General features: G+C 46.0%; 1 long non-coding RNA gene and 6 other non-coding genes across 9 annotated transcripts in view; all 7 read left to right on the top strand.

Annotated features, from left to right (window-relative positions):
• The window catches only part of LOC135037354 (uncharacterized), a 44,630-nt gene extending 22,571 nt beyond the window's left edge, over window positions 1-22,059 (top strand). Inside the window, exons 4-10 of one of the 3 annotated variants that reach the window (XR_010231932.1) lie at window positions 1,621-1,716; window positions 5,150-5,196; window positions 6,349-6,431; window positions 7,592-7,638; window positions 8,824-8,919; window positions 10,749-10,795; window positions 21,898-22,059. This is a non-coding gene — a long non-coding RNA (uncharacterized LOC135037354). Of the gene's footprint in view, window positions 1-1,620; window positions 1,717-5,149; window positions 5,197-6,348; window positions 6,445-7,591; window positions 7,639-8,823; window positions 8,920-10,748; window positions 10,796-21,897 lie in introns of all 3 variants that reach the window. The other 2 variants (XR_010231926.1, XR_010231920.1) reach the window with 2 other exon arrangements.
• LOC135054259 (small nucleolar RNA SNORD103/SNORD85) lies at window positions 4,949-5,023 on the top strand. The gene has a single exon (XR_010243459.1). It is a non-coding gene; the product is annotated as a small nucleolar RNA SNORD103/SNORD85 (small nucleolar RNA).
• Window positions 5,245-5,320, top strand: LOC135054256 (small nucleolar RNA SNORD103/SNORD85). The gene has a single exon (XR_010243456.1). It is a non-coding gene; the product is annotated as a small nucleolar RNA SNORD103/SNORD85 (small nucleolar RNA).
• LOC135054258 (small nucleolar RNA SNORD103/SNORD85) lies at window positions 7,368-7,442 on the top strand. The gene has a single exon (XR_010243458.1). It is a non-coding gene; the product is annotated as a small nucleolar RNA SNORD103/SNORD85 (small nucleolar RNA).
• Window positions 7,688-7,763, top strand: LOC135054255 (small nucleolar RNA SNORD103/SNORD85). Its single transcript, XR_010243455.1, has one exon. It is a non-coding gene; the product is annotated as a small nucleolar RNA SNORD103/SNORD85 (small nucleolar RNA).
• LOC135054261 (small nucleolar RNA SNORD103/SNORD85) lies at window positions 10,541-10,615 on the top strand. Its single transcript, XR_010243461.1, has one exon. It is a non-coding gene; the product is annotated as a small nucleolar RNA SNORD103/SNORD85 (small nucleolar RNA).
• On the top strand, window positions 10,845-10,920 carry LOC135054254 (small nucleolar RNA SNORD103/SNORD85). Its single transcript, XR_010243454.1, has one exon. It is a non-coding gene; the product is annotated as a small nucleolar RNA SNORD103/SNORD85 (small nucleolar RNA).
• Window positions 22,060-23,754: the final 1,695 nt, after the last annotated feature.

Genomic DNA, 23,754 nt, shown 5'->3' with positions numbered 1-23,754 from the left:
CATCTGTCCATTAGCCCTTCTGACAGATGGGCATTTCAGCCCTGTGTGCCCCTCCGCACACCCAACACTGTATGCTTGTCGCCCCCTGCCCCTGGTTTGCTGTGGCCTTCCCTCAGTTGGCTGTAGACTATACAACCGACATTAGTGGTGCCCCAGTGGTATCAAGCATGATATAAAACAAGGCAGACAAGTGTTATGAGGGTAGAGTAAGGCAATAGGAGTGGAGGCTTCTTGGTGCGTACCAGTAACTCTGCCGTCTCTATTCACAAAAATAGTACCCCACAGTGCTACTTGGAGGCGCTCACCATAGGAACCTAGTGACTGATGGAGAGTGGTTATTCATACTCCAGAGGCCACACCCACCCAAGACCAGTCTTAGTCCTGTCTTAGTATGCATGATATAAGAATTTTATATAAATTTTGCGGTAAATTACTGCGGCTAAAGGTCTTGCCGTGGGCTATCTTATTAACCCGATTAGCCGGGCGCAACGGAATGCCCAGAAAACAGCCCTGTTTTGAAGCGAAAACGGGGTTTTTACTAAAGCTGTATGTTTTTGGGAGAAAAGGTGGGTTTGTGTATATATCTGGTATAAGATCTTAACAGAGGGCACTCGCCAATCCAGAGAGAGAGAGATTTTATTTGCACATCAGTCACCAGAAAAATGTTGACGTTTCGACGCAGCGGGCCTTTCTCAAGACAACCACAAGAGACATCCATTCAGCATGCCAGATGCTTGCATATATCTCTGGTTTGGTGAGTGCCCTCTGTTAAGATCTTATGATCTTATTATACCTGGTATGTGAAAGCCACGTCAAGCTTTCTTGAGGAGTACCCCACTGATGACAGTTAAACAGATGGGAGTGCGGACATAAAACCTGCTGTATCGGGAGCAAATTGCAGATTATCAATTTATAGACTTCATACAACAGCCAGTGCCAGCAGCACTGAGCACCCAGGCGACAGACTACATCTCCCAGCACAGAGCACACTTGACACTCTGCTGCCCTTTTCCACAGCAGCACACTTCCCAGACCACCTTGCGTTGCTGCATTGGCCAATTACAATTGTCCTCGCGCCTATGTCATGCAGTGAATATAAAGAGCCTGCACAGATTGTGTGGCCCTTTCCCGACAGCATGGTGATGGCATTATGTGGAATCGTGGGGTGTTTGGGGAATCCAGCTACATCTCCTGCTATCCTAGGCACACAGGCTGCCGTACTGTAGGAGCAGGTTGAGGACATTGCATGTAGCACGCGGTGAGCTATGGCCGGTCCCTGTACTGCACCATGTTTACTCCGCGGTGTGGTGGCGTGGTTACTGGCGGTCACACTGGCAACGAGAAGGCTGCTGTGCCTGCTTGGCTCATACCAGTGTCTGTGCTGGTATCCTTCCCTCAATGTACCCCTGCTGCTAACAGGGCCTGCATGTTTATAGTGTGCCAGCACTTTACTACCTGGTGCATACAGTATATTCTTCATAGCGTTATTATGGTGAAGCTGCCACGTGTGTGGTAAGATCAGATCTTGCTCATATATAGGTGCCACACATTACATCTAATTGACTGATCTGAGCCACTTAGTACTGTATGTCTGTCAGACTAAAGAATGTTTCCCTATAGGATGCAAAAGAAGTTTCAGAATTGATGGAATGATCTTGAAAATGGAGGTGAAGGAGCGCAGGGTCGGCAGATTGGGTTTCATGACGAGTCTGGAACGTAAGTTTTCAACCATTAACCTCCCACAAGTGTCCATTTCCTAACTAATCTGATCACATTTCAGAGTTTATTAGGACTCCGTGGCTTTATAATGAGGGAGGCTTTACCAGTGTTCATCAGAAACTTAACAAACCATTTAAAGTAGCTTGGGTTTTGTAGGCGGACTATCCTTCTGTCTGGGATTTTTTTTTTTTTTTTTTTTTTTTAATTCTCCTTGTGTGACTAGAAATTTGTCTTAATGTGAAGGTAGGTAATGCGTGCGTCGGTGTCTGCTTGCTGTACCCTCAGTCCAGGGTTGGCTGGCTTAAACCACCTTGGTTTAAACCAAATGTGTTTGTTTTTTTTGGTTTGGTTTTTTTTATTATGCTGTTACTACAGGCATGATGCCGTGACGAAACACTTCAAATGTTGTTTCTATTTAAAATGTTTAATGCCAGTGACCTGCCCAGTTCTTATTTTTTAACTCCTCCTTTTTGTGTTTCTCTGAAAAGTGCTTTTGCATTTTCCATGTTGTATTCACTGAATAGTAATGTAAAAGCACTTTTAGGATCTAGTATTCAGATTTATTTAAGATTAATGCTTAATATTAACTTGTTCTTATTTTCAGTGTCCTATCTATGTGTGTACTTTGTATGTATTAATATATTTAGTGGTGTGTTCAATACCTGTTGGAAACAGCCGTCTTGTCGGAAAGAAGACCGTTTCCGACAGGCTTAGGTCGGAAGGGGTTCCGACCTATTCAATACGGCCCCGTTTTTTCCGACAAGCTGGAAAATCTGACGGAAAGCACGTGGATCGGCAGAATGGCTGCCGATCTGCGTGCTTTTGTTGGAAAGGGGACCAAATCCGACAGGTTTTTGCCCCGTTTCCGACAATGGGGTATATTCAGTTGCAGGCGAAAGCTGCCGTCTGTCGGAAAGACTGCAGTTTTCGACTTTTTTAGGTCGGAAGGGGTACCGACCTATTCAATACATCCCAAAATTATCCAACAAGTCGGGCATTCTGACTTATTGGAAAGCACGTGGATCGGCAGAATAAATGCTAATCCAAGTGCTTCTGTCGGAAACTGGGCCAAATCCGACAGGTTTTGGCCCCCATTCCGACCATCTCAAATCCGACTTTAAAAAAAAAAAAAAAAAGTCTGATTGAGCTGAGGGGAGGAGACGGGGGGAGAGCAGTGGCTACAGCGCAGCAGGAGGATGGGGCACCGCCGCCTCTCACTGCAGTGTCCACCCGGCTCCAGCAAGCGGTGTCCCGCTTGCTTGAGTCAGGTGGACACTGTCGTGAGGTCTGGTGGCGGTGTCCCATCCTCTTGCTACGGCGCTACACTTCTGTAGCCACTACTGTCCTCCCGTTTTTCCGCAGCTCTCCCTGTCTCCTCCCCTCAGGTCCCTCATCTCAATCCGACTTTTTTTTTTTTTTTTAAAGTCAGATTGAGATGGTCAGGAACGGGCAAATCCTGTCTGATTTGGCTGTTCATTGAAAAGCCCTTGTCGGATCCATTCCGACAAATGCATGTCTGAATGGATCAGACTATAATTGAATATACCCTAATGTCAATCCGACTTTTCAAAAAAGTTGGATTGACACTGTCCGGACCGGGCCAAACCTGTCTGATTTGGCCCGGTGTCCGTGCAGCTGCTGTGTGTCAGGGCTGTTATTGATTTTAGAAAGACATTATGTTAAATAAGCCCTAACATATACCTCACGCCAACTGGCTTCCTTCGCCCCTGCCGCCCTGTGTTATACATCCTGTACAGCAGCAGCCACCTTGCTGAGAGCTGCCTGGCGCTGCTGACAGAGTGAGGCGGATGGGAAATCCCCGCTGTCAGTGTCAGCGGCACCGGGCAGCTCTCAGCGAGGCGGCTGCTGCTGCACAGGATGTATAACACAGAGTGGCAGGGGCGAAGGAAGCCGGTTGGCGTGAGGTATGTTAGGGTTTATTTAAAAAAAAAAAAAAAAAGTCTGATTTGGCCACTCTTTGAATAGGGGTTGTCTGATCCATTCCGACAAATGCATGTCGGAATAGATCCGAAACTCTTATCGAATACACGCCTTAGGGGTATATGCAATTAGCGGTGAATCGCAGCAATTTTTCGGCCGTTTTTTAATTCGACACAATTAGACCGTCAAATTTCGGCAAGTGGGTGCCGAAATTGACCATATTCAATAAAAAAACGGATTCGACAGTCCCGCTGACGAAAACAGGCCGATTTGACGGATTTTGTTCCGATTTTTAAAAACCGGGAAAAAACCCGATAAAAATGGCGTGGGGTCCCCCCTCCAAAGCATAACCAGCCTCGGGCACTTTGGAGGGGGGAATCCACGCCATTTTTTTTTCGGGATTTTACCATTCCATTTAAAAAAATAAAATAAATAATAATAATAATATTTTTAAAAATATATAAATAATACTTGTGCCTCCAAAATAGACAAACCAAGTACCTAATCCCTTCTAATATAAATAGATATGCTATTACCAATAAAAAAAACACCCAAAAAAACATGTTTTTAAAATGTTTTATTAGATTACCCCACCAAAGTGTGGCGGATTGAAAATGACGAATTTACTGTCTAAAAGCACTGTTGTCGAATTTCCAAACTTCAATTGAATATACTTTTGGCGAATTGCTGCATTTGTACCATTGCAGAAATGTCGAATTTCAAAAAGTCGAATTTTGAAAGTCCGTTTTTTTTGACGGAAAGTACTGAATTGCATTGTCGTTTTTTTTTGGCGAAAAAGTCCCGTTTTTCGACAATTTAGGGAATTCGACCGCAATTGCATATACCCCTTAGTCTGTCTACTTATCTTAAGAAGTAATAGGAATAAGCTGTAAAAAATAAAAAAATAAATTGGTTTTATTGAAATGTAACATAAATAAAATCAAAGCCTAATAACATGGTTGATTTTTAGATTTCTAATGCATGATTCACAATTATTTTTTTCATTAAAACGTTAATGCAAAAAATAATAATTTGATTTTAACCCAATAATCCCCCCCCCAACCCCCCCCCCCCCCCCCCCCCAAACCCTGCCTCAGTCTCTTGGGTTCACATTTGCATGTTGTCCAGTATCTGAGCACAAATTATCCACATCATGCATGTTGGAAGATTTTTCATAATGGCTGATAACCGTGGTGTGTGGCCACCTTTTTATCTATGGGTTTTTAGATGGCTTGTTATCTGTGAACACTAAGTAATGGATACGATTGTGTGTCCTGATGGGTGACTGCCTGGCAATGACGACAAACTTGCCCTCACTGAGGACTGGTTCTGTGATGATAGTATTGTACTCAGCTGAGCCAGGTTGTATTGTGGTGGAGGAAGTCACTCTGCACATGTGAGCTTCTGTCTAGTCCATTACAATGGCACAGATTAGGATAGAACATTTACAGACACTAGTTATTAAATAGCCCCCTTTTTTTTTTTGTAGTTCTATTTAAGCTGTGTGAGAAGACTGACCACTTCCAGTCATACATGGTAAGTAGTGACCTACATCCTATGTAGTGGTGTGAACTAAATCCTTGGTCAAGCAATGATGACACACTTGCCCTCACTGAGAATAATGTTCGGTAATGAGAACCTTTGTACTCCCTGAGCTTGACCTGCATAAATTTGAAGTTAATGTCCTGAATTTTCACTTGGTTTAAAGGTATATATTGTATAGTCTGAATTATACTGTAACTGCAAAAGTCTAAAGTGCCAAATATGTTACATAGCTTTCTCTTACAGGAGGCCCTTATTCCTTACCAATAAACCTCTCAGTTGGCTTTAAAGTCTACTCACACTTTTTAATGTTAAAATAGTATTGGCAAAATACTATAATTTGCAATAACCACCACCGTGGATTCCTGTGACTGTCAATGTAATTTTAGTTGTTAGTTTTGGTAATGCTCATATATTGCTGCGCACATCAGTGAGGGGCAATATCTTGTACATAGCAGCCCCAATAATGACAGGAGCGCATAATGCTATGATACACGGCTCCCTGTCCCCTTCTCCTCTCACCAGGATCTCCCACAATACACCAGTCAAATGTCTGCAAATGTTAGCAACTTCCTATAAAAGTGTCAGTGTGAAGATACTTCCAAGTTGCGTTGCCGGCAGACTTCACTCAACAGCCACTGCCAGCAGCACTGAGCACCAGGGCGACAGACTACGTCCCCCAGCACACTGACACTCTGCTGCCCTCCTCCACAGCAGCGCACTCTCCGGTTGGCCTTGAGTTGCTGCACTGGCCAATAACAATCGTCCTCGCGCCTACGTAGGATGTGGGCGTCTCATGCAGTGAGCTATGGCAGGTTCCAGCCGCTGCATGTTAGTCCCTGTACGGTGCTATGTTTTCTTCTCTGCCCTGTGGTGGCACAGCAGGTGCGGTAACTGGTGGTCACACTGGTGATGGGGGAGGCTGCTGTACCTGCTTGGCTCCTACCAGTGTCTGTTATCATCTTTCCCTTGGTGTAACGCTGGTGCTGGTAGGTCCCGCTTGTGTATAGTATGCCAACTTTGTACTCCTTTTTACTCCCTGGTGCAGGCAGCATATTCTTAATAGTTATTATGGCGTACTGTCTACAAGAATGTGCCACATGTATGGTAGTATTAGAATTTGACAGACTAAATGTTTCCTCATAGGATGCAAAAGAAATTCCTGAATTGATGGAATGATCTTGAAAATGGAGGTGAAGGAGCGCAGGGTATGCAGATTGGGTTTCATGGTGAGTCTGGAACGTAAGTTTTCAACTATAAACCTCCCACATAAGTGTCCATTTCCAAACTAATCTGGTCACAATTGAGAGCATGGGTCTTCAACCTGCGGCCCTCCAGCTGTTGTGGAACTATTCGTCCCAGCATGCCCTGCTTCCGTTTTAGCATGCCTTAATAGAAAAACTGTGGCACGGCATGCTGGAAAGTGTAGTTCCACAGCAGCTGGAGGGCCGCAGGTTGAAGACCCGTTTAGAATTTTTTTTTTTTTGTAGGAAGGATAGCCTTCTGATTGGAGAAGAGAGAGACTGGAGGTCATAGGTGGTTACTGCAGTGTGCCTCGGTGCGCTCTACCGGGTGCAGTGTGCCTCGGTGCGCTCTACCGGGTGCAGTGTGCCTCGGTGGCACTGTTATGTGGTCACGGCCAAAAAAATTTGCGGCACGCCTTCGGCTCGCATTGCCTATTCTTTGCGATCTGGGAGGTGGAACACCAATTCACTTTCTGCCTAAGGGCACCAAAATGTCTAGTTATACCTCTGGTGCAGGGTGTCCTGCATGCTACACAGCCCAGCAGCATTGTCACCCCATCCCCCCACCTTGCAACACTTTTGTAGTGTCCAAACAAGATTAAGATTAAAAAGAACCTTCATTCTGATGGGACCCAGGAAAAGACCAGTAGGACCCCAATTTTTAAGTGAGTTGTCCCTGGGACCCACTTTTTTTTTGGGGGGGGGGGGGGGGGGGAGAGAGCTCAGCGCGATCACTGCATTAGGGTCTGTGTGGTTTCTTGCCCTTAGTCTCTTGGGTTCAGATCTCCATGTTGTCCAATATCTGAGACAAATTATCCATGTTGTACATGCTAGAAGATTTTTCCTAATGGCTAACTGTGGTGTATGGCCATCTGTGAACACTAAGTTCTGGATACGATTGTGTGTCCTGATGGGTGACTGCCTGGCAATGACGACAAACTTGCCCTCACTGAGGACTGGTTCTGTGATGATAGTATTGTACTCAGCTGAGCCAGGTTGTATTGTGGTGGAGGAAGTCACTCTGCACATGTGAGCTTCTGTCTAGTCCATTACAATGGCACCGATTAGGATATAACGTTTACAGACACTAGTTATTATTAAATATCAACTTCTTCTTTTTTTTTTTTTCCTTTTTTTTTTTGTAGGTCTATTTAAGCTGTGTGAAAAGACTGACCACTTCCAGTCATACATGGTAAGTAGTGACCTACATCCTATGTAGTGGTGTGAACTAAAATCCTTGGTCAAGCAATGATGACACACTTGCCCTCACTGAGAATAATGTTCGGTAATGAGAACCTTTGTACTCCCTGAGCTTGACCTGCATAAGTTTGAAGTTAATGTCCTGAATTTTCACTTGGTTTAAAGGTATATATTGTATAGTCTGAATTATACTGTAACTGCAAAAGTCTAAAGTGCCAAATATGTTACATAGCTTTCTCTTACATGAGGCCCTTATTATTCCTTGCCAAACAACCTCTCAGTTGGCTTTAAAGTCTACTCACACTTTTTAATGTTAAAATAGTATTGGCAAAATACTATAATTTGCAATAACCACCACCTAATACTTTGTTATACTTGGTAATTATAAGGTGGATTCCTGTTACTGTCAATGTAATTTTAGTTGTTAGTTTTGGTAATGCTCATATATTGCTGCGCACATCAGTGAGGGGCAATATCTTGTACATAGCAGCCCCAATAATGACAGGAGCGCATAATGCTATGATACACGGCTCCCTGTCCCCTTCTCCTCTCACCAGGATCTCCCACAATACACCAGTCAAATGTCTGCAAATGTTAGCAAATTCCTATAAAAGTGTCAGTGTGAAGATACTTCCAAGTTACGTTGCCGGCAGACTTCACTCAACAGCCACTGCCAGCAGCACTGAGCACCAGGGCGACAGACTACGTCCCCTAGCACACTGACACTCTGCTGCCCTCCTCCACAGCAGCGCACTCTCCGGTTGCCCTTGAGTTGCTGCACTGGCCAATAACAATCATCCTCGGCCTACTTTGGATGTGGGCGTCTCATACAGTGAGCTATGGCAGGTTCCAGCCGCTGCATGTTAGTCCCTGTACGGTGCTATGTTTTCTTCTCTACCCTGTGGTGGCACAGCAGGTGCGGTAACTGGTGGTCACACTGGTGATGGGGGAGGCTGCTGTACCTGCTTGGCTCCTACCAGTGTCTGTTATCATCTTTCCCTTGGTGTAACGCTGGTGCTGGTAGGTCCCGCTTGTGTATAGTATGCCAACTTTGTACTCCTTTTTACTCCCTGGTGCAGGCAGCATATTCTTCATAGTTATTATGGCGTACTGTCTACAAGAATGTGCCACATGTATGGTAGTATTAGAATTTGACAGACTAAATGTTTCCTCATAGGATGCAAAAGAAATTCTTGAATTGATGGAATGATCTTGAAAATGGAGGTGAAGGAGCGCAGGGTATGCAGATTGGGTTTCATGGTGAGTCTGGAACGTAAGTTTTCAACTATAAACCTCCCACATAAGTGTCCATTTCCAAACTAATCTGGTCACAATTGAGAGCATGGGTCTTCAACCTGCGGCCCTCCAGCTGTTGTGGAACTATTCGTCCCAGCATGCCCTGCTTCCGTTTTAGCATGCCTTAATAGCAAAACTGTGGCAGGGCATGCTGGAAAGTGTAGTTCCACAGCAGCTGGAGGGCCGCAGGTTGAAGACCCGTTTAGAAATTTTATTTTTTTTCGTAGGAAGGATAGCCTTCAGATTGGCTTTTTCTTTTTACATTTTCCTTGTGCGGCAAGAAATTTGTGTTTTGATGTAAAGGTAGTTAATAGCATTCATGCATTAGGCAGTGATCGCAAAAACGCGCTATAGTGCGTATTTTACCCGCTTTTGATGTCCGGGGACTCTTATCTAAAATGGGAGGGTCCCCGGAGACGCGCTCCGCAGCAGCAAGTACTCCGGGACTCACATTTAGCAGAATAGCTGGACGCGCTCATCTGAATCTGTGATCGCGCCAGCCAGTCAGCGGCATGCAGGAGGTGACTGGCTGTTACTTCAACCAATCACCTCCTGTAGTCTCCAGCCAATCATCCCTGCAGTGTCTCCCGCCAGTCCACCCGCTTTGAATCTTCCTCCCCGCTGACCTGGGCTCCGCCATCACATGAATCTGTGCTGCAGCGCTGACAGACTGGCCCCGCTCATCTCCACCTCCTCCCCGCTCCGCCGCCGCCAACACCACCAAGAGACTGGCCTCGCTCATCTCCACCTCCTCCCCGCTGCACGCTCCGCCGCCAGCATCACCAAGAGACTGACCCCGCTCATCTCCACCTTCTCCCCGCTGCATGCTCCGCCGCAACGGTGAGTATCGCTACGCATCTGCCCCTGTGCCCAGGCTGCCAGTGTGGTGGTGGATGGTCTTGCTGAAGGTTTCCCGTGACGCTGGGGGGGGGAGGTAGAGAAGGAGAAGAGAGAGACTGGAGGTCATAGGTGGTCACTGCAGTGTGCCTCGGTGCGCTCTACCGGGTGCAGTGTGCCTCGGTGCGCTCTACCGGGTGCAGTGTGCCTCGGTGGCACTGTTATGTGGTCACGCCCAAAAAAATTTGCGGCGCGCCTTCGGTTCGCATTGCCTATTCTTTGCGATCTGGGAGGTGGAACACCAATTCACTTTCTGCCTAAGGGCACCAAAATGTCTAGTTATACCTCTGGTACAGGGTGTCCTGCATGCTACACAGCCCAGCAGCATTGTCACCCCATCCCCCCACCTTGCAACACTTTTGTAGTGTCCAAACAAGATTAAGATTAAAAAGAACCTTCATTCCGATGGGACCCAGGAAAAGACCAGTAGGACCCCAATTTTTAAAAGTGAGTTGTCCCTGGGACCCACTTTTTTTTTTTGGGGGGGGGGGGGGGAGAGAGCTCAGCGCGATCACTGCATTAGGGTCTGTGTGGTTTCTTGCCCTTAGTCTCTTGGGTTCAGATCTCCATGTTGTCCAATATCTGAGACAAATTATCCATGTTGTACATGCTAGAAGATTTTTCCTAATGGCTAACTGTGGTGTATGGCCATCTGTGAACACTAAGTTCTGGATACGATTGTGTGTTCTGATGGGTGACTGCCTGGCAATGACGACAAACTTGCCCTCACTGAGGACTGGTTCTGTGATGATAGTATTGTACTCAGCTAAGCCAGGTTGTATTGTGGTGGAGGAAGTCACTCTGCACATGTGAGCTTCTGTCTAGTCCATTACAATGGCACCGATTAGGATATAACGTTTACAGACACTAGTTATTATTAAATATCAACTTCTTTTTTTTTTTTTGTAGTTCTATTTAAGCTGTGTGAGAAGACTGACCACTTCCAGTCATACATGGTAAGTAGTGACCTACATCCTATGTAGTGGTGTGAACTAAAATCCTTGGTCAAGCAATGATGACACACTTGCCCTCACTGAGAATAATGTTCGGTAATGAGAACCTTTGTACTCCCTGAGCTTGACCTGCATAAATTTGAAGTTAATGTCCTGAATTTTCACTTGGTTTAAAGGCATATATTGTATAGTCTGAATTATACTGTAACTCTCATTTGGATTTAAAGTCTACTCATACTTTTTAATGTATACACTAGTACTGTCAAAACTATCATTTGCATTAACCACCATCTAATGCTTTGTTATACTTGATGAATAAAATGTGCTTTATACATTTCTCTTTCATCCATCTGGGGGACGCTGCACTGTTACTTGTGGGTTAGAGGTGTGTGGTTGTGGAGTTTTGCACAGAACTATTAAAAACCTGACTCCTCCCCCCTCTAACCCCTCCAATCTTCTTCCTGACTAGCCAGCACCTCAGTTTTAGTTTTGTGCCTGTGGAGTACAGACACAGATTTTTTTTTTTCTCTGAAGATTTGTTAGGTATTTTCTTATTTTATTACTTTGAGTGCCTAGTCCCTGTGTACAGGTGACAGGTACTACTAGAGTGGGGTTAGCGGAAGCCATTCAGTTAGCAGAACAGATTTCGGAGGCTCTTACTTATGTGGGTGAGGCCTTGGTTGATTCTGCTGCACTACACTCCCGTACACAGCGAGGAGGGAGAAGTGTGCTCTTAGCGGCAGCAGCGCTGCATGTGTTATTAGAATAGGCTATTAAGCCTTTTTTAACAGGATTTGCTTATAATGTGCAGATTGGTTAGAGTGTAGGTCTTACACTAACATTGTAAGCCTATCATAGGTTTGAAAACAACATAAGTGTTTTTATTTAAATCTGTTGGATAAGTTATAAGTCTGCACTTTGTGTTATACTGTAAGCATGGGGGGGGGGCATATTTAACCATGCTACCTGTTTCTTCCTGTTGTGTTTCTAGAATTTCCTGTACTACATCTCTACTCCATTGAAGGCGCAGGGATGTTAGGGGGAATTTAGGATCAGGTTTCATATTGCTGGTGTGCACTGCACTTGGCCAGATATATATATATATATATATATATTTATATAGATATATATAGATAGAGATATAGAGATATAGATATATATATAGACAGAGAGAGAGACACCTTAGTGCTATTTACTGAGTCGGACAAGTTGTCTTTGTATTTTGTATTGTCTGTCAGCATAATGAGTAAGGCACCAGCAAAAACTAAAAAGCCGTTTCGCTGCAAGGTCTATAACAGTGTTACAGGATGGATCTACCACATGTACAGTATGTTTTGTGAATTCAGCTACAAATACAATTTCCGCTCCGGTTTCAAAGCCAGTTTCATCCCCGGACCCTCCATGGGCTATGCTAGCAGATGTCCTGGCTGGATTGCAATCAGAATTGGCCACCACTTGGCAAGAGCGGGAGGTGGCAAGATCAGAGTCTAGGGTGAGACCGCTAGAACTACCGGAGGGGTGTCAGCCTTACCAAAAGTCCAAGTCCTCTTTGGGTAGAAGGGATAAGTTTCATTTGTCTTATGATTTACCAGTTTCTGCTATGTTGCTTTCTGACGGTTCTATGCCAGACCTCACTGCGCAAGATGAGGGTGAGGAGGGCGAAGTAGACCAGCATTCAGATGGTGACGATTTTGACGGCCCGGGCATTGATAATCTCATCAGAGTGGTGCGTCAGTCTCTGAAGTTTACAGAAACTGAGGAGCCTCTGACAAATGATGAAGTCGTCTTTACTAAACGGCAGAGATCTCCGATGTGTTTTCCTGTTACGGAATCTCTTAATATGTTACTAGAAACACGGAAGAATCCGGATAAACTGTTTTCTATACCTCGCAGATTTAAGGCAAGTTACCCGTTTCCAGAGTCCATGACAGCTACATGGGAGAATCCGCCATTGGTGGATTCGTCTGTGTCTAAACTTACAAAGAAATTAACCATACCAGTACCAACTGCTACTACGCTTAAGGACCCTTCGGACCGTAAAATAGAAGCTATGCTAAAGTCCATGTATATAGCAGCAGGAGTGTTGCTTAGACCTGGGTTGGTTGGCATTTGGGTAACTAAGGCGCTAATGGTATGGATAACAGAACTCAAGTCTGCCCTAAGTGATGATCACCTTATACTTCTCGCTGATCAAATCTGGGAAGCTGCTGACTATGTACAGCTTCTACTGACGTCTGTCAGCTCACTTCTCGCCTTTCATCATCGCTAGTTACAGCACGACGAGCACCCTGGCTGCGTTCTTGGCAAGCGGAGGTCAAAAAAGGTATAGAGGCGTTACCTTACGGTGGCGAGAAGTTGTTTGGTCCTGAATTGTACAAATGGATTTCTGAGGCCACAGGAGGAAAGTCTGTTTTCTTACCATTGCCTCCAACAGTACCTAGACGGTGATATTCTGGACCTGCGTTCAAATCCTTTAGACCTCAGTCCTTTCGCGGGCGTGGCAGAGGAACGGCCACACCTGGTAGACGAGGTCGGGGACGTGGTTTCCAACAAACCAACACCAGTCGTCAGGACGCTAAGGTCACCGACAAGCCAGTGGCATGACGGGCTCCCAGCCCATCTCGGATCTCCAATTGTGGGAGCACGCCTTCAGACGTTCCAGTTGGCGTGGCTTCAGACGTCCACAGATGGGTGGATCCGCAATTTAGTGTTAAAAGGTTACAAAATAGAGTTCGACTGTCTCCCGCCAATGCGGTTTTTCAAGACCGGACTGCCTGTGTCGGACGACAAGAAGGCGGTTCTGCAGATTGCCATTCAGTTTCTGCTGGATGCAGCAGTTTTGATTCCGGTCCCTGTACACCAACAAGGTCAGGGTTATTATTCCAGTCTGTCTGTGGTACCAAAGCCGGATGGCTCAGTCAGGCCAATAGGTCTCAATCAGTACGTCGCTTACTACAGATTCAAGATGGAATCTCTGCGTTCAGTAATTGCAGGTCTAGAGCCACAGGAATTCATGATTGCACTGGATCTCAAGGATGCGTACTTACACATTCCGATTTGGCCACCTCATCAGAGGTTCTTGCGGTTTGCAATACGGCAGAAACATTACCAGTTTCAGGCTCTACCGTTTGGCCTCTCGTCAGCGCCTCGGGTATTCACCAAGGTGATGTCTGTGATGATAGCTCATCTCAGATCCCTGGGAGTGATAATTGTTCCGTACTTGGACGATTTGCTCATCAAAGCTCCGTCTCAACAAATGCTCCTCCAACAGGCGTTGCTAACATACAATGTACTGGTTCACTACGGTTGGATTGTCAACTTCAAGAAATCACATCTAATTCCGTCTCAACGACTTCAATTCCTAGGTCTGATTCTCGATACGGTAAATCAAAGAATTTACCTACCAGAACAGAAAGTACAGGTCATTCGTCATCTGGTACAATTAGTGCTCAAGCCACGCACAGTCTCGGTTCATTTGTGCATTCACCTCTTGGGCACAATGGTGGCGGCTTTCGAAGCGCTTCAGTTCGGAAGATTTCACACGTCCTTTTCAACTGGATGTGCTCGCACAGTGGTCGGGCTCGCATCTGCAGATTCACCACAGGGTGAGGTTGTCGCCACGGGTCAGAGTGTCTCTACTCTGGTGGCTCAAAGTACACAATCTAACCGCAGGGAAACGTTTCGGTGCCTGGAATTGGATAATTCTCACGACGGACGCGAGTCTCAGAGGTTGGGGAGCTGTAGTTCAAAATTAGCAGCTCCAGGGTCTCTGGGAGGATCACGAAAGATTGTGGTCTATAAATGTCCTGGAACTCCGGGCAATTTACTATGCGCTACGACAAGCAGTGCACATGCTTCGGTCTCTGACTGTTCAGGTGCAGTCAGACAATGCGACGGCGGTCGCATACATCAACAAACAAGGAGGAACGAAAAGCCGCATGGCAATGCGGGAAGTAGCTCGAATCCTCAGTTGGGCCGAGTATCACCAAGTGATATTGTCGGCAGTGTTCATTCCGGGAGTGGACAACTGGGAGGCGGATTATCTCAACCGTCGGATTTTCATCCAGGAGAATGGGCATTAAATCCAGAGGTGTTTCACATGCTGGTCCAGAGGTGGGGTTACCCTCAAGTGGACCTGATGGCATCTCGCCACAATCGTCAAACGCCCCAGTATGTGTCCAGAACGAGAGATCCAAAGGCGGTGGATGCTCTCACAATCGCGTGGCCGTACAGCCTCGTGTATCTGTTTCCACAGTTTCCGCTGCTCCCTCTGTTGCTAAAACGGATCAAAAGAGTCCGTCACAGTCGTACTAGTGGCGCCTCATTGGCCTCGGAGAGCTTGGTTCTCGGATCTCCGCGGACTACTCGCAGACTATTCTTGGCCGCTCCCACTACGTCCGGACCTGTTACAACCGGGTCCGTTCCTTTACCCCGATTTAGCGCGGCTGCGTTTGACGGTGTGGCTGTTGAGACAGCCCTCTTAAGAAGAGAGGGCATTCCAGAATCTGTTATACCAACCATGTTACGAGCTAGGAAGCCGGTTACGGCAGCTCATTATTACAGAATTTGGCGTGCCTATATAGGTTGGTGTGAAGCTCGGAAGTTTCCAACTTCATCTTTCAAGTTATCCCGTCTTTTGTTATTTCTACAGATGGGGTTAGATGGAGGACTGTGTTTATCCACACTAAAAGTGCAGATATCTGCGTTGTCAATTTACTTTCAAAGAAGATTGGCTCTATTGCCGTCGGTACACACTTTTCAGCAAGGTGTCCTCAGAATACAGCCTCCATTCATTCCACCTACTGCGCCATGGGACTTGAATCTGGTTTTAGATTTCTTAGTCTTTATATTTCGAACCCTTACAACAAGTGGATAGTAAGTTTCTCACTTGGAAAACAATTTTTCTCCTAGCCTTGGCTTCGGCAAGGCGTGTTTCAGATTTGGGTGCCTTGTCATGCAAGCCACCGTATTTGGTGTTTCATGATGACAGAGCGGAACTTCGGACGAATCCCGCTTTCCTACCAAGAGTAGTGTCCTCTTTTCACATCAATCAACCAATAGTAGTTCCTGTGTTAACAGGAGATTCTGGAACCTTGGATGTGGTACGCGCACTACGCGTTTATGTATCCCGAACGTCTAGAGTTCGTAAGACGGATACGTTGTTTGTTCTCTACGATGCTGCCAAGATGGGTTGGCCAGCTTCTAAGCAGACCTTATCCAAATGGATAAAACTGACCATACGTCAGGCTTACCTTCATGCTAGGTTACAGCCACCTACATCAGTAACGGCTCATTCCACACGTTCTGTGGGAACATCATGGGCAGCTGGTCGTGGAGCTTCTACGACACAGCTTTGCCGTGCGGCTACATGGTCTTCAATGCACACGTTTGTGCGCTTTTACAAGTTTGATACTTTTGCTGCATCAGCATCTAGCTTTGGCCGCCTAGTGTTACAGGTGTCAAACAGCTCTCCCGCCCACGGGGGAAGCTTTGGTACGTCCCAAGAGTACTCCAGGTAAATCCTTTTCTTTGAATCCATAGGTGGCATCCATAGGGCCCACCCAGAGCAGTTTTACCTGGCTTGTGGTAAGTTCAGGGAATCTTATGGTAATACACTCTCACCGACTGGTTCAAATTATCAAGTTCTATCGGTTATGGTGTGAACTGTTTAGTTGTCAGTAACGTTATGTGTCAACTTTATTGTCCATTTGTTATATGTAATTCTCCATTGTCAACCCCTCCTATAGCTCCTGTGCGGCTCCGTAAAAAACACTGAGGTACTCTGGGATATGGAGGGGAGGAGTAGTTCCAAATTAAATTTATTCAGTGCCTTGTTCCTGCGGAACCGCCCATATCCCCAAGAGTACTTCAGTGCCACCTATGGATTCAAAGAAAAGGATTTACCTGGTTAGTACCAAAATCCTATTTTCTGGGACTCTTATTCGACACGAACTACCCGAAAGTGTTTCTTCCTCAGGACAAGATTCAGGACATACAGTCCAGAATTCGAACACTGCTACATTTACAGGTGGTTTCAGTTCCATATGCCAAGTTTCATGCTCGACCCCTTCAGGCTCAGATTCTCAACTGTTGGACTCGGACAGGGCCTCATCACGAATTACAGCTGGTCCGCTTGTCTGTACAGACTCGTCAGTCGCTTTGCTGGTGGCTTCACAGCTCCAATTTGACCAAAGTAGTTCCGTTCACAATTTGGTCTTGGGTGATGGTCACCACAGACGTCTGCCTCAGAGGTTGGGGGGCGGTGTTTCAGACTCATCACTTTCAGGGGCTCTGGACCAGTCAAAAGTCAAAGTTGCAGATCAACATCTTGGAGTTGAGGACAATCCGGTATGCACTACTTCGGATTTAAACCAGGGTACAGGGTCATCGAGTGCGGATTCAGTCCGCCACCGCCATGGCAGTTGCTTACATAAACAAGCAAGGAGGCACTCGAAACTGATCCGCTATGACAAAAGTCGCTCAGATTCTCACATGGGCGGAACATTGGGTTCCGGCCAGATCCGCGATTCACGTTCCAGGAATCGAGAACTGGGAAGTGGATTTCTTAAGCAGTCACACGGTGCATTCGGGAGAGTGGGAACTTCACCAGGTGGTGTTTCTGACTCTAGTAGCCCGGTGGGGGATGCCCGATGTAGATCTGATGGCGTCTCATCTCAACAATAAACTTCCTCTGTACGGGTCGCGTACTCAGGACCCTCAAGCAATTCTAATCGATGCACTGACTGCGCTGTGGCACTTTCAACTGGGATATGTTTCCACCATTTCCACTGATTCCACGTCTGCTTCAACGCATTCAGAGAGGAGGTCTTCCAATCATTCTGGTGGCCCCAGATTGGCCACGATGACAGTGGTACACTCTTCTGCGCAATATGGTCATCGAGGAACCATTCCGACTCCCTCTGCGTCCAGATCTTATGATTCAAGGACCATGTCACCACCCAGGTTGGGTCGGCTGGCTTTGACGGGTTGGTTCTTGAATCCAACATTTTAAGGGGAAAAAAATTTTCTCGTCCTGTTGTGTAAACGATGATTCAGGCTAGAAAGCCGGTGGCTTCTGGAATTTACCACAGAGTGTGGCGTATTTACATTGCTTGGTGTGAAAAGCGTGGTTTAACACCGGATTTGTTTAGCGTTCCTCGTCTGTTATCCTTCCTTCTGGAGGGTCTGAGACTTTCTTCACTAAAGGGTCAAGCTTCTGCCTTGTCGGTTCTTTTTCAAAGGAGACTGGCTATCATTCCAGAAGTTCAGACGCTCCTTCAGGGAGTTCTTTGGATTCAGCCACCTTTTGTTCCTCCCTGGGACTTTAACTTAGTCCTTACGGCTCTTCAGAAATCCCCATTTGAACCTTTGGAATCTGTAGAATTGCGGTATCTAACGTTAAAACTGTGTCTTCCTATTGACAATTGCCTCCGCAAGACGAGTATCTGAATTTGCAGCTTTTTCTTGCAGACCACCCTTGTTGGTGTTTCATGATGATCGGGTGGTTCTGCGAACAAAACCTTCCTTCCGAAGGTTGTGTCAGCGTTTCATCTAAATCAGGACATTGTCCTTCCAGCGTTTACTCCTCCTCCTTCCGGGAAGGATTCCCATTTGGTTCTCTTAGATGTGCTTAGGGCCTTACAGATTTATTTATCTCGTACGGATTCTATCCATCGTACGGATGCATTGTTGGTTTTTAATTGATGCATCCAAACGAGATTGGCCGGCTTCCAAGTACACAGTGACTCGTTGGGTAACTTCGCCCATCAAACAGTTTTCTGATGTTTCAGTTCCTGACTCCATTTGAGCAGCTGTGTAGGGCGGCGACCTGGTCGTCTGTGCATACGTTTAAAAAGTTTTACCGTTTTCATACTTTCGGTTTGGAGACTGCCTCTGTTGGGCGTCAAATTTTGCGGACGGCTATGCCGTCTACATCTCCCTACTCTCATTAGCTTGCTTTGGGAAATCCCACAAGTAACGACGCAGCGTCCCCCAGATGGATGAAAGAGAAATAGGGATTTTTGTTTACTTACGTAAAATCTCTCTCTCTGATTCCATCTGGGGGACGCTGCAATCCCTCCCATGTTTGTCTGGTTTAACCAGTTAATTTTATTCAGTCTGTCTCCTTTGGCTTGGCTGAACGTTAACTGAGGTGCTGGCTAGGCAGGAAGGAGATGGGAGGGGTTAGAGGGGGGAGGAGTCAGGTTTTTAATAGTTCTGTGCTAAACTCCACAACCACACCTCTAACCCATACCTCCCAACATGACCCTCTCCAGGAGGGACAGAATGCTCTGCTCCTGGACTTCCCTCTTCATTTATGATTGCCATCACCTGTGGTGAACCACCTTTCTTATCCATTAACCTGTTCAACACAGGTGCCGGCAATCATTAATTAAAAGTTCAGAAGCAGAGCATTGTGTCCCTCCTGGAGAGGGTAATGTTGGGAGGTATGCTAACCCACAAGTAACGGCGCAGCGCCCCCCAGGTGGAATCAGAGAGAGTGTTTACGGTAAGTAAACAAAAATCCCTATTTCATTGTTACACCATATGATATACAATGTAGCATATGGCCTACCCTAGAATCCCAGGTTAGTATATACAGTAGGTTATCGCCACACTGCATAAAAATAAGTATTGGCTAAATTTGTAGGTTTATTGTCCCTTTAACACCATAGTGTACTGGTCCCAGAGATCTCACTTGTGCACCAGTTTACTAATCTGCAGTGGTGTCTACGAATGGGAGTGCAGGTTAGGGGAGTTTAACATAATAACCATTTAGATAGGTAGCACAGCTTGTTGCTCTCTCCCATTCGGGTTGATTCAAAGTTGTGAATAAAGCAAAAGGAGTAGCTTTGCACCTAGGCAAGCCATGTGTCAATAGAGGGGTGTAAATACTCTTTTCTATGCATGCAGGGCTACTGACTGCTTCTGCATATAGGCCACAAATGCTGGACACTTATTTTGACACCACATTTTAGTTGTGATTTTAGACACCCCTCTGAAGTGTAAATCTCTTGGTACATTTAATCTGACACACCTGCAGGGCAACATGGATCTAAAAAATTAAAAATGCCCCTCATTTTGCTGTGCTTCAAATTCTGAATCTGCATAGTGATCAATAATTGAACATGAGAATATGTGCTTTTGCCATAGAGGCTTCACATGCAATTTCCCCCTTCAAGGAGGCTGTGTATTTTCTGGCACTGCTGTGATTAACTGTCCATATGACCTATATCTTCAATTCTAATGGAAAATATCCCCACTGTGTACTTTGCAGGCACAACAGTAGCAGTAACTGCTGTCCATGTGAGTCAGATCCTGGCCACATTGGATGCCCCATGCAGTGTGTTTCCAGCGTAGGCTGCAGGAGAGGGGTTTTTGACCCCTATACTGTGAATACGCCTCTTACGCATTAAGGCGTTTATGCTGTATGAGGGTGGAATATAGCTATGCTTTTTGGAGTATTGTACGTTGGGGGCAGATGGTAGCCCTGCCCCTTATGATAGTGGGGCTCCAGCCTGCAGCGCTTATTAGCCTACTGCAGGAGAATTCTGTGAAATCTCTTGCATTAGGCTGTTTGCACATACAGATGTGTCCTCAGCTAGCCTCATTATACCTGGTACGAGTGAGCTAGTGTTCACTCTAGGCTGTTTTAGCAGGGTGCCGCACCCTGCCCGTTTTTTAAAAGGCAAAACCCGCCCTGCCCCTTTTGTGGCGCCCTGCTAGAACAGCCGCCTGCTTCCTGCCCTCCCAGCGTGTAAAGATGCCATGCGCACGGCATCCTTTCACGCTATGGGAGAGAGCTGGGGGAAGCCCAGCACCGATGGAGGTGCTGGGCACGCCCCCAACAGTGACGCCGCCGGCCACGGACACCCCCTGCAGCAACGTCTGTGGGCCGCACCGCACACTAAAATGACGTTAGCGTGGCCGCGCGCGCACAAATATGCCCCCGGAGTCCGGCACCCTGCCCCATTTCATTTCTAGAGGGAACACTATGAGCAGTTCACTCCTGTGCAGCTCTGCTAGCATATGGTTTTGCTGCAAATGCAGCTTAGCCCCGCTGTGACTACTATGCACCAGGAGACTGATTTTTTTTTTTTTTTTAATGTGACGCTTGTATAGATGTCTGAGACTGAGTCTGCATATGAAGCACAGTGGAACTCTGCATGGGGGAAAAAAGCCACTGCTCACACACATGAAGTGGTGCTTATCAAGTTAATCGCTGCAGTCTACTTGCATTGCATTGTGACTAAAACACATTGACGCGTGATGCTAGAGGAGTCTCAAGGAACCTTACAGGTGTGCTGAGAGGCACAGTTTGGTGCAGCTGCAGCAATGATATGAGGACACATCTGTAGCAACAATTTTATATATTATGCAGGAGCTGATTTTACATTATGTTATGGAAACAAAATGCTTGCTAAATAGGCCCCTAAGTTCCAGAGAATGTTGAGCTTCACAGTTGATATCAGGAATGCCCTGAAATGGCCAAAACATGAAATTCTGACAAGAAGTCTGACTGCAAAATGTTTTTGGTAATATCACTATTGCATAGGTGCCCAAACTATGAGACTGAAGTATTAAGGCTGGAGAAGTGATAAAGCAGTGATAACTTTAAGTGGAAGGTTATAACACACCAGCCAATCCTTATGGGTTTGAAGAATGACAGGAGCTGATTGGCTGGTGCATTATCACCTTCCACTTATCACTGCTTTATCACTTCTTAATACATCTGCCCCTCTGTCCTCATGACACCAAACAGTTCATGTTTTCCAGTTCTCACAGAATCACAAGATAAAATCAGTGCCAGCTGTGGTTCTCTTAAAATGTCAGTAAGTAATTGACTGCACCTGTGCAGCTGCTAGATGACCTGGAAAACGTGAGCTGGTTGGACAGAGTTGGAGAACTACTGCACTATTGGGTGTGTGTTTTCTGGCAGTCTGTTTTTGGCTTTCATCCCTTATTTGCGGTTGTCTGTAACACAATGTGTATGCTACAATATTTAGGCAGGGCAGGACTATTTAAAAATAAAAAAATAAAATCTTAGATTTAGTGGCTGTCAACTTCTTAGTACATTTAATGGTTTATTCTGTTTATCTTTTTAGCAGTTCCAGTTCAAAGTGGATAATTGGTAACCGAAGACATGGCACAAGTACTCCTATATGGTGTAGACTACAAAGACACCACTATAAATTAACAGATGTCAGTTTGAATAAAATGTGTATTGTTTTTTTATGTGAACAGTTTAATAAAGGTTATGAACCTTTTTTTAAGTGTATTTAATACTTGGGGGGGGGGGGGGGGGGGGAAATACAATTTAGAAACGTTCCCTTAAATCCAGTCAAAATATCAAAACTAATTCCAAACAATTTAGTTAATGAGTTGCATATTAAATATAAATTTCAAGGCTTACTCATTTCACCTTCAGTTTGAGAATAGTTTGAGAGAAAATTCCATACAAAACGTAGGAAAGGGTTCTTCACTGTAAGGGGAATAAGGATTAGGTACTCCCTGTTGGAGTAGGTGGTAATGGCAGACTCGGTAGATGCATTTAAAAACAGATTGGACAGTTTTCTAGCTGAAAAAAGTATCCAAGGATATAGCATTTAATATATTGACATTAAGTAGCTGGTGCATTATAACGTGCACTGCTTAATACGAATACAGGTGGAACCTGATGGGCTTTTGGCCTCTCTTCAACCTCATTAACTATGTTACTATGTAGTGTGAATTAAATTTGTGATGCCTTACTATAGTGCTGAAAGCTATTGCCAGCAGGTTCACTGTTTGTACAGTGTGAAATTAATCAAGTGAGGAGATGGATTCAAAACATCAGCCCTGCTGCACTGACGGTGCATCGTTCTGTGTACATCACCGACCCATCACTGTGCTATAGGGCAGCAGTTCACCTAGATGCATGGAGTGCGGTGGTAGGGTGGGGGGTGCGAGTGGGACATACCAATGGTGGCAGAGTCAGTAGGGTCCTCTTCGGTGCCAAAGTATTCCCCTCCTGAATCCCAGGAGAGGAATGCTTGTGATTGACTGAGCTGCCTATTTAATAAAATGGTACCATGAGCAGTCATTGGCTCACAGGACGCCATTTCTAAAACTGTATTAGCCAGTGTGAGATAAGGGGCAGACCGTGTGACTGTGCAGGAGGAGCTGGCAAGTGCTCCTGAAGAATACTGGGTAGGCAGTGGCCAATGCAAAAGAGCACACATGGCCACCGCCCCCAGGTGAAGATCAAAGAAGATGTCTGAGGCAGCAGCCATGCAAGAGAGCTTAAAGGCTGCTGCCCACCAGGTGCAGAGAAATAAAATTTCTCTATCGTCCTAGTGGATGCTGGGGTTCCTGAAAGGACCATGGGGAATAGCGAGCGGCTCCGCAGGAGACAGGGCACAAAAAGTAAAGCTTTTTCAGATCAGGTGGTGTGCACTGGCTCCTCCCCCTATGACCCTCCTCCAGACTCCAGTTAGATTTTTGTGCCCGGCCGAGAAGGGTGCAATCTAGGTGGCTCTCCTAAAGAGCTGCTTAGAAAAAGTTTAGCTAGGTTTTTTATTTTACAGTGATTCCTGCTGGCAACAGGATCACTGCAGCGAGGGACTGAGGGGAGAAGGAGTCAACTCACCTGCGTGCAGGATGGATTGGCTTCTTGGCTACTGGACATCAAGCTCCAGAGGGACGATCACAGGTACAGCCTGGATGGTCACCGGAGCCGCGCCGCCGGCCCCCTTGCAGATGCTGAAGTCAGAAGAGGTCCAGAATCGGCGGCTGAAGACTCCTGCAGTCTTCAAAAGGTAGCGCACAGCACTGCAGCTGTGCGCCATTTTCCTCTCAGCACACTTCACACGGCAGTCACTGAGGGTGCAGGGCGCTGGGAGGGGGGCGCCCTGGGAGGCAAATGATTACCTATAAAGGCTAAAAATACCTCACATATAGCCCCTAGAGGCTATATGGAGATA

Source organism: Pseudophryne corroboree, chromosome 2 (genome assembly GCF_028390025.1).
Source record: "Pseudophryne corroboree isolate aPseCor3 chromosome 2, aPseCor3.hap2, whole genome shotgun sequence".
Lineage (NCBI taxonomy): Eukaryota > Metazoa > Chordata > Amphibia > Anura > Myobatrachidae > Pseudophryne > Pseudophryne corroboree.
This window is presented reverse-complemented; position numbering and strand designations above follow the sequence as displayed.